Genomic DNA, 9,629 nt, shown 5'->3' on the forward strand with positions numbered 1-9,629 from the left:
TGCAAGGTGAAAGCCTGCGGTCATCAAAACCCAGTCATGTATCGATCTTGCCCCCATCCCCAGACCCATTCCACCCCTCCCCCCTAGAGTAACTGGGTTCTAGAGAGGTGACACCAGGGGTGTGATGAGCTGGAGGGAGAGCTCAGGCCCCTACTGTCTCTCTCAGCACTTTCTCTTTAGTTCCCTTTATTTCTTCAGTTTCTAGTCCCAAATTTCTTCTTTTTTTTCTTTCTTTCTTTTTTTTTAATACGGAGTCTCGCTCTGTTGCCCAGGCTAGAGTGCAATGGCGCGATCTCAGCTTAGGGCAACCTCCATCTCCTGGGTTCAAGCCTCCTCGATTCTCCTGCCTCAGCCTCCCGAGTAACTAGGATCACAGGCATGTGCCACCACACCCGGCTAATTTTTGTGTTTTTAGTAGAGACGGGGTTTCACCATGTTGACCAGGATGGTCTCCAACTCCTGACCTCAGATGATCCTCCCGCCTTGGTCTCCCAAAGTTCTGGGATTACAGGCGTGAGCCACCGAGCCCGGCCCAAATTTCTTCTGATGGTGGGGAAGGAGGAAAACCAGAGACAGTTCACATCACTCTGAGATTGGAGAAAGAGGAATTCTGTGGTTTTACATCCAAGGAAGAGAAACCGGAGTTGAGACGTAATGGAAAGAATTTGCCCCTGCTGACACACAGTACAGGGCACCCCTGGCCCCTGAACTCCTTACCTCCCAGGAGCGGCTGAGTTCTGGGTCACCATCATCGCCAAAGGAAGAAATTCCTAGGACAACCCCACAGGCTCCCCAAAGCCCAGCAACTTCAGAAGTCAGAGGGAGATTCCTGGGGGTCCCTGATGGTGTGATCTTTGTAGAAAAATCAGTGTCCAAGAGGAAAGTTTTCATCCTGGCTTTACTTCTAACTGGCTGTGTGACCTCCTGCAAGTCACTCTGCCTCTCCAGGCCACAGAGTCCTCAAAAGAACGGGACCAGAAGAGCCCCAAGGCTCCAGGCCAAGTTCCTAGCTCCCTGCTGGCAGGCACTGGGGATGCGGCTGTGTGCTCTGCTCCACGTGTCCTCAGGAGCTCATGGTCCCAAAGGGGAAAAGACGCTGAACTGACATCATGGAAATCAATGTTACAATTATAATAGGAGTTAGAAGAAAGAGTGCAGATGCTGTGACGAAGTTTAAGCCTCAAGGAGGCTTGCACAGGAAGCAGATATTCCAATAAACACACAGGGGACAAGCCTGTTGCCCACTCATTCATTCAACACACAATTACTGAATGCACATCAGAGCCCCTGGTGAGCAAAACTATGGCGTCTTCCCCCTGGAACCCACAGTCCAGTGAGGGAGACAGACATCAATGGTATATATAATTGCCCGATAATTGCCGCACAAATAAAGGCAAAAGCACAAATACGGTAGGTATGCTGAAAAGTATGACGGGGCGCACGGAGCGAGAATAAGAGAACTGAATTGAGGGAGGGCGGGGGCCAAGGAAGCCTGTCCGAAAAAGCGATGGTCAGCCATCATTTAAGGTTGGAAGTCCTTACATTGAAGCAGCAGGAAAGCTGGAGGAGTCCCCTGGAGAGGGCGAGCCCTTCTTCCCCCAAGTGCCAAGACTCTGCCTTGCCTTCGAGCGCTCCCAGGTCGGCGACGCAACAGAGAACACTGACACTCGCAATCCCATTGCTGGACTCACCTGAGCCTCAGGTGGGCGGGCGAGTGGTAGGGGGAGCTGAAAGGAAGGCGGAGCGGAGGGACAGCAGCTGCAGGTGGTGCGCGCAGCCCGCGCCGGGTTGGCTCGCGCCGCCGCCGCAGTATCTGGGCTCATCTCCCTGCCCCGGAGCCGGGCAACTATTAATCTTGGTTGACGGTTTCTAATGTCCTGGTTGGGAGGTGGGGAGTGCGGCCCAGTCCGCCCTAAAGGTAGAAGTGGTTAATGGGCCTCTTCATCACCGCCAGGAGCTGGTCCCTGGCGGAGCGCGAGGGGCGCTGCAGCAGGTGAGACACGGAGCTAGCGGAGACCCTTAATGAAGCTGCCCGGGCTGGGGCGGACAGATAGGGAAGCTGGGGGAGGGAGGCGGTTCCAGGGGTGAGAGATAGGTTCGTCCGCCCCAACAGTCCAGCTTTGGTTGTGTGGAATAGAGGAGCTCGCCTGGGCGCCCTTTACCTGAGGGGGCCTTCTGAAGGCGCAGTGCTGGGGTAGGATGCTGAGTTAGGCCTGCCTAGATATGGATCTTTTCAAAGGTGACACGAGTTGGGCTGGATTGGGGTGTGGGGGGGCGGTCCGAGAACCCGGGTCGTCCTGCAGTAAGTGAGGACCAGACACAAAGTGGGTGTCTGAAATGTTTGCTGACCTGCAAGGCCTGTGCCTCACGTGTGCAGGGGAGAGATGTTAGGGTCAAGTGAGAATTTCGGGACCTGCCGACCCCAGTGATCAATAGCTTCCCGTCTTTTTACAGTCGCTCCCCTTCCTGCTCTGTGACTCAGTTTCCCCTTTGAGGCGGGTTTTTAAGCTCCCCAGCCCTCCAACTCCCAAGCCCGTCCCCTCCTCCAGCATGAGCTAGCGGGACCTGTCCCTAACCCCGTCCTCTCAATGCAGTCACCACTACCTTCGTCTTCATCCTGGCCCAAACTGCTGGGAGAGAAGAGGTGGTCCCACCCAGCCGTGGTGGCGCCACTCCAAGGCCCTCCGCTGGGACCCGCTGCCTCGCGGAGCCCGGGCTTCTCTGCGGGCTTGGCTGTCTCTCGTTTGCTGTCAGCTTCTCTCCCGCCCCCTCCCGTCTCCAGCCGCATCAGAAATATATTGTATACTCACCTAATCCTGTTCAATTACAGCATAATAAAACACATAATAAAAACCTAATTCATTTTTCTCCTACGCCCCCAGTCTCCCAGCATGTTCTTGCTCGGGATTAAAAATTTGTCTTCGTGTTTGTGGCACGCAGTCCCAACGCCTCCACATATTTAATGTATGAGCTGGGGCCCGCGAGCTCTGCGGTCTTTGAGCCAGGATGGCGCCTGCCAGTCACCTGAGGATGCTGGCAGGAAAGAGGGAGGGGTGTGGACCTGCGTGGGGCCCCAGCAGTGCCCACTCCCTTCCTTTTCCTGGATGAGGCGCTTGAAGGCCCCCAGGTCTCCAGTGGCAGGGAGACAGCACATCCTTCCCATCCAGCAGACCCAGGGTAGCTGCCAGTAGTCACATCTTGGAGCAGGCCTACCTGGTGCCGCTCAGCGGGAGATACAGAGTAAAACCACAAAGAGGGGCCCCTCTATCCTCAGCCTCCATTCCCTCCTCTGCCTCTGACCTTCTGAGATGGCTTGGCCTGGCCTGGCCAGTGAAGCTCTGCCTTTCCTGCCTGGACCACCATGTCCAGTCCCAATGGATTCCCTAACACCCTCTGATCACATTGTGAACAACCTTGAATTGCTAAAATAAGGTTAGAACTTCCCACCAATAAGGGAAAATTTCCTACAAAGACACAGTACCTGGTAGGTTTACAGAGGGCAGGTCTGAGACCCAAATACAGCCCAGTGATATTCTTTTGTTTTCTTTCTCTCCCTTTCTCTCCTCTCTTTCTCTTTCTTTCTCTCTCTTTTTCTCTTTCTCTCCTTTTTCTTTCTTTTGACAGGCTCTCACTCTCTTGTCCAGGCTGGAGTGCAATGACATAACTCACTGTAACCTCGAACTCCTGGGTTCAAGTGATTCTCCTGCCTTGGCCTCCTGAGTAGCTACGATTACAGCACATGCCACCATATCCAGCTAGTTAAAAAAATTTTTTTTTTTTTTTGTAGAGATGGGGTCTTGCTATGTTCCCCAGGCTGGTCTTGAACTCCTGGGCTCAAACCATCCTCCCACCTTGGCCTCCCAAAGTGTTGGGATTACAAGTGTGAGCCACCATGCCCCGCCTGTGTTCCTTCATTTCTTCCTTCATTTATTGAGGACAGAAGTTCTCAAACTTTCTACATCTATAGAACCCTTAGTTTTTCAGTAATTTTTTCACAGCACCTTAAGCCAAAAGAAATAGCTAACAGCCGGGCATGGTGGCTCACGCCTGTAATCCCAGCACTTTGGGAGACTGAGGCGGATGGATCACTTAGGGCCAGGAGTTTAAGACCAGCCAGGCCAATATGGTGAAACCCTAAAAATACAACATTTTTTTTCTACTAAAAATAAAAAAATTAGCCAGGCATGCTGGTGGGTGCCTGTGGTTCCACCTACTTGGGAAGCTGAGGCAGGAGGATCACTTGAGCCTGGGAGGCAGGGTTGCAGTGAGCTGAGGTTGCACCACTGCACTCCAGCCTGGGCAGCAGAGCAAGACTCCATCAAAAAAAAAAAAAAGAGAAGGAGAGGGAGAGGAGGAAGGGGGAGGGAGAGGGATTAGCTAACAGTTTTCTTCAAGTACTTAGGTCCAAACAACTTAAGTATTGACATCCTAACAACTTTGTAGCTGTCTGAAAAATGCATACACATAAATTGGAAGAAAAAAAGAATATTTTTTATTTCATTCTTAACCCCAGTTACTTACTGATGGGATGCAAGTGCCTGTTGGGTTCTGTGTAACTTCTCAGGACTTGGAATCACCTTGGACACTGTCACTCTCATTTCCCATTCCACATTGACTTTTGTATAGTTCTTTGTATTACATTAACCATCAAAAGCCCAGTGATGCTGGGCGCGGTAGCTCACGCCTGTAATTCCATCACTTTGGGAGGCCAAGATGGGTGGATCGCCTGAGGTCGGGAGTTTGAGACCAGCCTGACCAACATAGGGAAACCCCATCTCTACTAAAAATAAAAATTAGCCAGATGTGGTGGCACGTGCCTGTAATCCTAGCTACTCGGGAGGCGGAGGCAGGAGAATCACTTGAACCTGGGAGGCAGAGGTAGCGGTGAGCCAAGATTATGCCATTGTATTCCAGCCTGGGCAACAAGAGTGAGACTCCATCTCAAAAAAAAAAAAAAAAAAAAAGAGAAAAGATCATTAACAGTGATGAACAAATCTAGCAGGATGAACCAGACTCAGACGACTTGAGAATTTAGAAAGTAATGCTGCCAGGTAGAGCGCAGGGTGATGTTTTACCTGACACCATCACTGAGCAGCATCACCATCCCAACCCACTGTGCCTTGGTGCCTTGGAAAGAAGGTCATGAGAATGAAACTATATCACTAAGTACAAGCAACACAGCTGTGGGACCATTCTCTAGGAACTGGACAACAGTACGGTGAAGATGTCTGCCTTCCAGCCTGCCTTAAGCCACAGCAGTTTGGTGCCAGCCCCAAGAAGCTGCAGATGTGAAGGGTAGGTCAGCCCCACAGGGAACTGCCAAAGGAAATAGGCATTGGCTTGTGCAGGGAAAGAGATAAACAACAGACTTGGAGAGAGTGGCTCTGATTACATATGAGACACTCTCTCCAACACCCCATTCCCTGCATTGGAAACTCCTAGAGAGACAAGAGAAGAGGGAGGGAGGAGCTGAGCTCTTCCTTCGTCTTGCTGACTGTAATAAGTAGGGGAAAAGCTTCACTTCCTCAGGGGACTTTTCAAGCCATGTTATCCCCAAGATTCTGATATGCCTCCCTGGGAGGACGTGCTTCTCCATCCTCCAGGCTGAAAATCACTAAAGCTGTGAGCCATCATTTGTTTTGAAGGTGTCACATTTTTACATTTGTTGAGGTATAAAACAGATTGAGAACCATTGTGTTTATGACCTTACCTGAGATCAATATATGAGTGGAATTGGGTGGGATTTAGGGCACATTGGGATTCCTCATTCATTTACTAAGCAAACAAGTATTGAGTGCCTACTGTGGATAAGGCACTATTGTAGATGCTGTGGGCATTTAAAAGGCAATATGTGAATTGGTGATTAATGGGTATATACTTTCAGATTTGCAAGAGAAAGTTCTGGAGCCTGTTTCACAACAATGTGAAAATATATATATCTGTGTGTGTGTGTGTATGTATATACATTTTTTTTTTTGAGACAGGGTCTCCCTATATTGCCCAGGCTGGTCTCAAACTCCTTGGCTCAAGGGATCCTCCGGCCTTGGCCTCCCAAAATGCTAGGATGACAGGCGTGAGCCACCACACCCAGCCAACAATGTGAATATAGTTATTATTGTACACTTAAAAATGGCTAAGATGGTACATAGCATGTTATGTGTTTTTTACTACAATTTTAAAGTGAAGATATGGCACCTGCCCTCGGTGGGCTTTCATTTAAACTGGAAAGAAACATCTGTATAAGACCAGTAATACATGTAAATACCAATCAGGGTGATTCCCAGTTCACAGCAATTGCCCTGCTTTGGTTACAGCCTCAACGTCAGAGGTAAACCTGAATGTCCAATGTCCTTGCATGTTGACCCTGACCCCTGGCCACCTCCTAGGGGTACACAACTGATCTAAGCTGTTCCAGTTTTTGAAACTTGGAGAAAGCAGAGATAATTCTGTTATAAAATGTTCTTAAGGGTTTTGTTTTGCAGAGATTTCTGTATCTCGCTTCCCAGATGGGGTTATGTTACATAGATTTTCCAGTAAAAGTATTAGGTTGGTGCAAAAGTGATTGCGGTTTTTGGCAATACAAGGCCTCTTTTCAAGGGGATTGCCATGCCCATAAACTCCAGCTGCTGACACCCTCAAAACTGGCTTTGTCCTTTCCAGTCCTGTTATTAACCTCCATCTCTAGGTATGAAAACTATAGCAGAATCTTTCCAATATCTCCGCCTATTTAGTGAAGCTAGCCACAGTTATTTTCTGTTGGTTTCAACAAAATAATCTCAAAACCCAAACCAAAGTGTTCCTTTTGGTAAATAAAAATTGTCAATTGATGAGGACTTGCTGGTGATAGAGGAGGGGAGGTCGGAAGGAAAATAACATAGCTGGTTAATTTATAGGTTAACATAGCAAACTCTTGCCCCATAAGCAAGCACTTCAACCTCAAGGAGCTTTTCGTTTCTTTATTAAAGGCATGGGGTTATTTTCCTACTGGAGGTTTTGGATATGGGGTTGTGTGTGTAGTCCAAGCTATGCAGGGTTCCTCCTGCCTTCTCCAGGTCGTTATTCAGTTGCAAACATTGCTGGTCTGAGAAGAGGAAGGAGGAAGCTACCGGAGGCTGTGGCCTGCAGCAGAGGCTGCCTTTGTCTGGCAGCCTGAGCTGGGACTGGAGCCTAGGAGAGCACCAATGAGGGAAAAGATGTGTATAAAGGAAGAGAGAAGAGAGCATCTTAGGAAACTCCCCTTTTGGGGATGATAGAGCTGAATCAAGATTCCTCCCCAAGCCGGGCGCGGTGGCTCAAGCCTGTAATCCCAGCACTTTGGGAGGCTGAGACGGGCGGATCACGAGGTCAGGAGATCGAGACCATCCTGGCTTACATGGTGAAACCCTGTCTCTACTAAAAATACAAAAAACTAGCCGGGCGACGTGGCGGGCGCCTGTAGTCCCAGCTACTCGGGAGGCTGAGGCAGGAGAATGGCGTGAACCCGGGAGGCAGAGCTTGCAGTGAGCTGAGATCCGGCCACTGCACTCCAGCCTGGGTGACAGAGCGAAACTCCGTCTCAAAAAAAAAAAAAAAAAAAAAAAGATTCCTCCCCAATTCCTAGCAAACAGTTGTCCTTCATGCCTTTCGAGCACGCGCTGTGTACCTGCAGGTGGAAGGGTAGCTTCTCTGTTCACCCAACCGCCCATTTCTACCCAGCTCCGGCCACAGAACCACACGCGGTGGCTCACGCCTGTAATCCCAGCACTTTGGGAAGCCGAGGCGGGCGGATCACAAGGTTAGGAGATCGAGACCACGGTGAAACTTCGTCTCCACTAAAAATACAAAAAAACTTAGCCGGGCGCGGTGGCGGGCGCCTGTAGTCCCAGCTACTCAGGAGGCTGAGGCAGGAGAATGGCATGATCCCGGGAGGTGGAGCTTGCAGTGAGCTGATATCGCGCCACTGCACTCCAGCCTGGGGGACAGAGCAAGACTCCGTCTCAAAAAAAAAAAAAAGAGTTCAGCGAACGTTTCCTGGACTGTTAGGGAGGGAAAGGAGGAGGACGGCGCCGGAGAAAGAGCCAACAGCCTCTAGAGGCAGCTGAAAAAATCCGGGCTTGGGATCCAGGAGGAGAGTCCTCGCGTGATTCCTCAAAAACCTCGCGGATTTCTGGGCAGGAAGTCAAAGTGCTGGCGCTAGGGAACTCGTGGGTTTCGAAATTGGAAAGGAGGGAGGGGGAATTGGTGGATTTAGCGATCCAGGATCGAGGTCAGCGAGAAAGCGGATCTGAGACGTAGCTTCCAAGCTCCGACCCGGAAGGTGAGGGAGACTCCAGGCCTGAGGCACTAAAGCCGTTGCTCGGGAAACGGGAAGGAGGCGGAGCCTAGCTTAACTGACTGACAGGGACCACAGAAGGGGCGAGACTCTGCTTCTGAACTGTCCGTTCCCAGAGGGGCGTGGCTTACCTTTGACCGCGAGGACCCGGGGACAGGGCTTGAAATGGACAAGCTTCACTGAGAGGAAATGGGGCTTGGCTCTGACCTGTAGGGCACCAGACCCAGCAGGACTAGGCTAGAGTCTGTCATAGCCCCACAGTGCCAGAGCTGAAGCTGGCCCTGATTACCTGTCCTTAGGAAGCCTGTGTCACTGGTTCCGGTGATCCTGGAAAGGAGCAGGATATCGGTACTTGACCACCTCCCTATGGCCAGGCTAGACTTAGAACATGGGCAGGGAGAGAGGGAAGGTTGTGGTCTTTCCGGTCTTCATAATAGGCAGGATGGGGGCTCTGAAGCAAATGAGGCCAGGCAAGGGGAAGAAGATGGGAGGGAAGGCCAAGGACACCAATGCGGGCTTCCAGAGAAGGTTCCTGGAGTCTGAGATCTGGAAGGAAGACAGGAGGCCCACAGGATAATGGGGCAGAGCACTTTCCAGTGAAAAAGGTGCTGCCCTTCAGCCCAAATGCTGACTTCTGAGGAAATTTCCAAGTATAAGGAGGCAGTTTGGAAGGTATAACTGGCTAAGGTTTGTCCCTAGAGAGTCTGTGATGTGCCCTATAGCTAACTCTTCTGATGTGTCTGAGAAACTGGTGTGGAATTAGGAAGGAAAGATGACAGAGAAGCCCACTAGTGCCCTGGCCAATCTTTTCTCTGACGTGGTTTAATGTTATCTGTGGAACACAGATAACTCTGTTATAAAATGTTCTTAAGGGTTTTGTTTTGCAGAGATTTCTGTACCTCACTCCCTAGATGGGGTTATGTTACATAGATTTTCCAGTAAAAGTATTAGGTTGGTGCAAAAGTGATTGCAGTTTTTGGCAATACAAGGCCTCTTTTCAAGGGGATTGCCAAAGGCCAAAAGTGTAACTGCAGAAAGAGCTTTAAGAGTTGACCAAGGATTCCAGTGGGCTTGGTGATTGACAGGACAGGATGAAATTAAAACTGGTTATCTAGGCCAGGCACGGTGGCTCACGCCTGTAATCCCAGCACTTTGGGAGGCCAAGGCAGGTGGATGGCTTGAGCCCAGGAATTGGAGACCAGCCTGGGCAACATGGCAAAAACCATCTCTATAAAAAAATACAGAAAATTAGCTGGGTTTGGTGGCACGTGCCTGTAGTCTCAACTACTTGGGAGGCTGAGGCAGGCGGATAATTGAA

This window comes from Trachypithecus francoisi, unplaced genomic scaffold (assembly GCF_009764315.1).
Source record: "Trachypithecus francoisi isolate TF-2019V2 unplaced genomic scaffold, Tfra_2.0 Contig01579, whole genome shotgun sequence".
In the NCBI taxonomy this organism is placed as follows: domain Eukaryota; kingdom Metazoa; phylum Chordata; class Mammalia; order Primates; family Cercopithecidae; genus Trachypithecus; species Trachypithecus francoisi.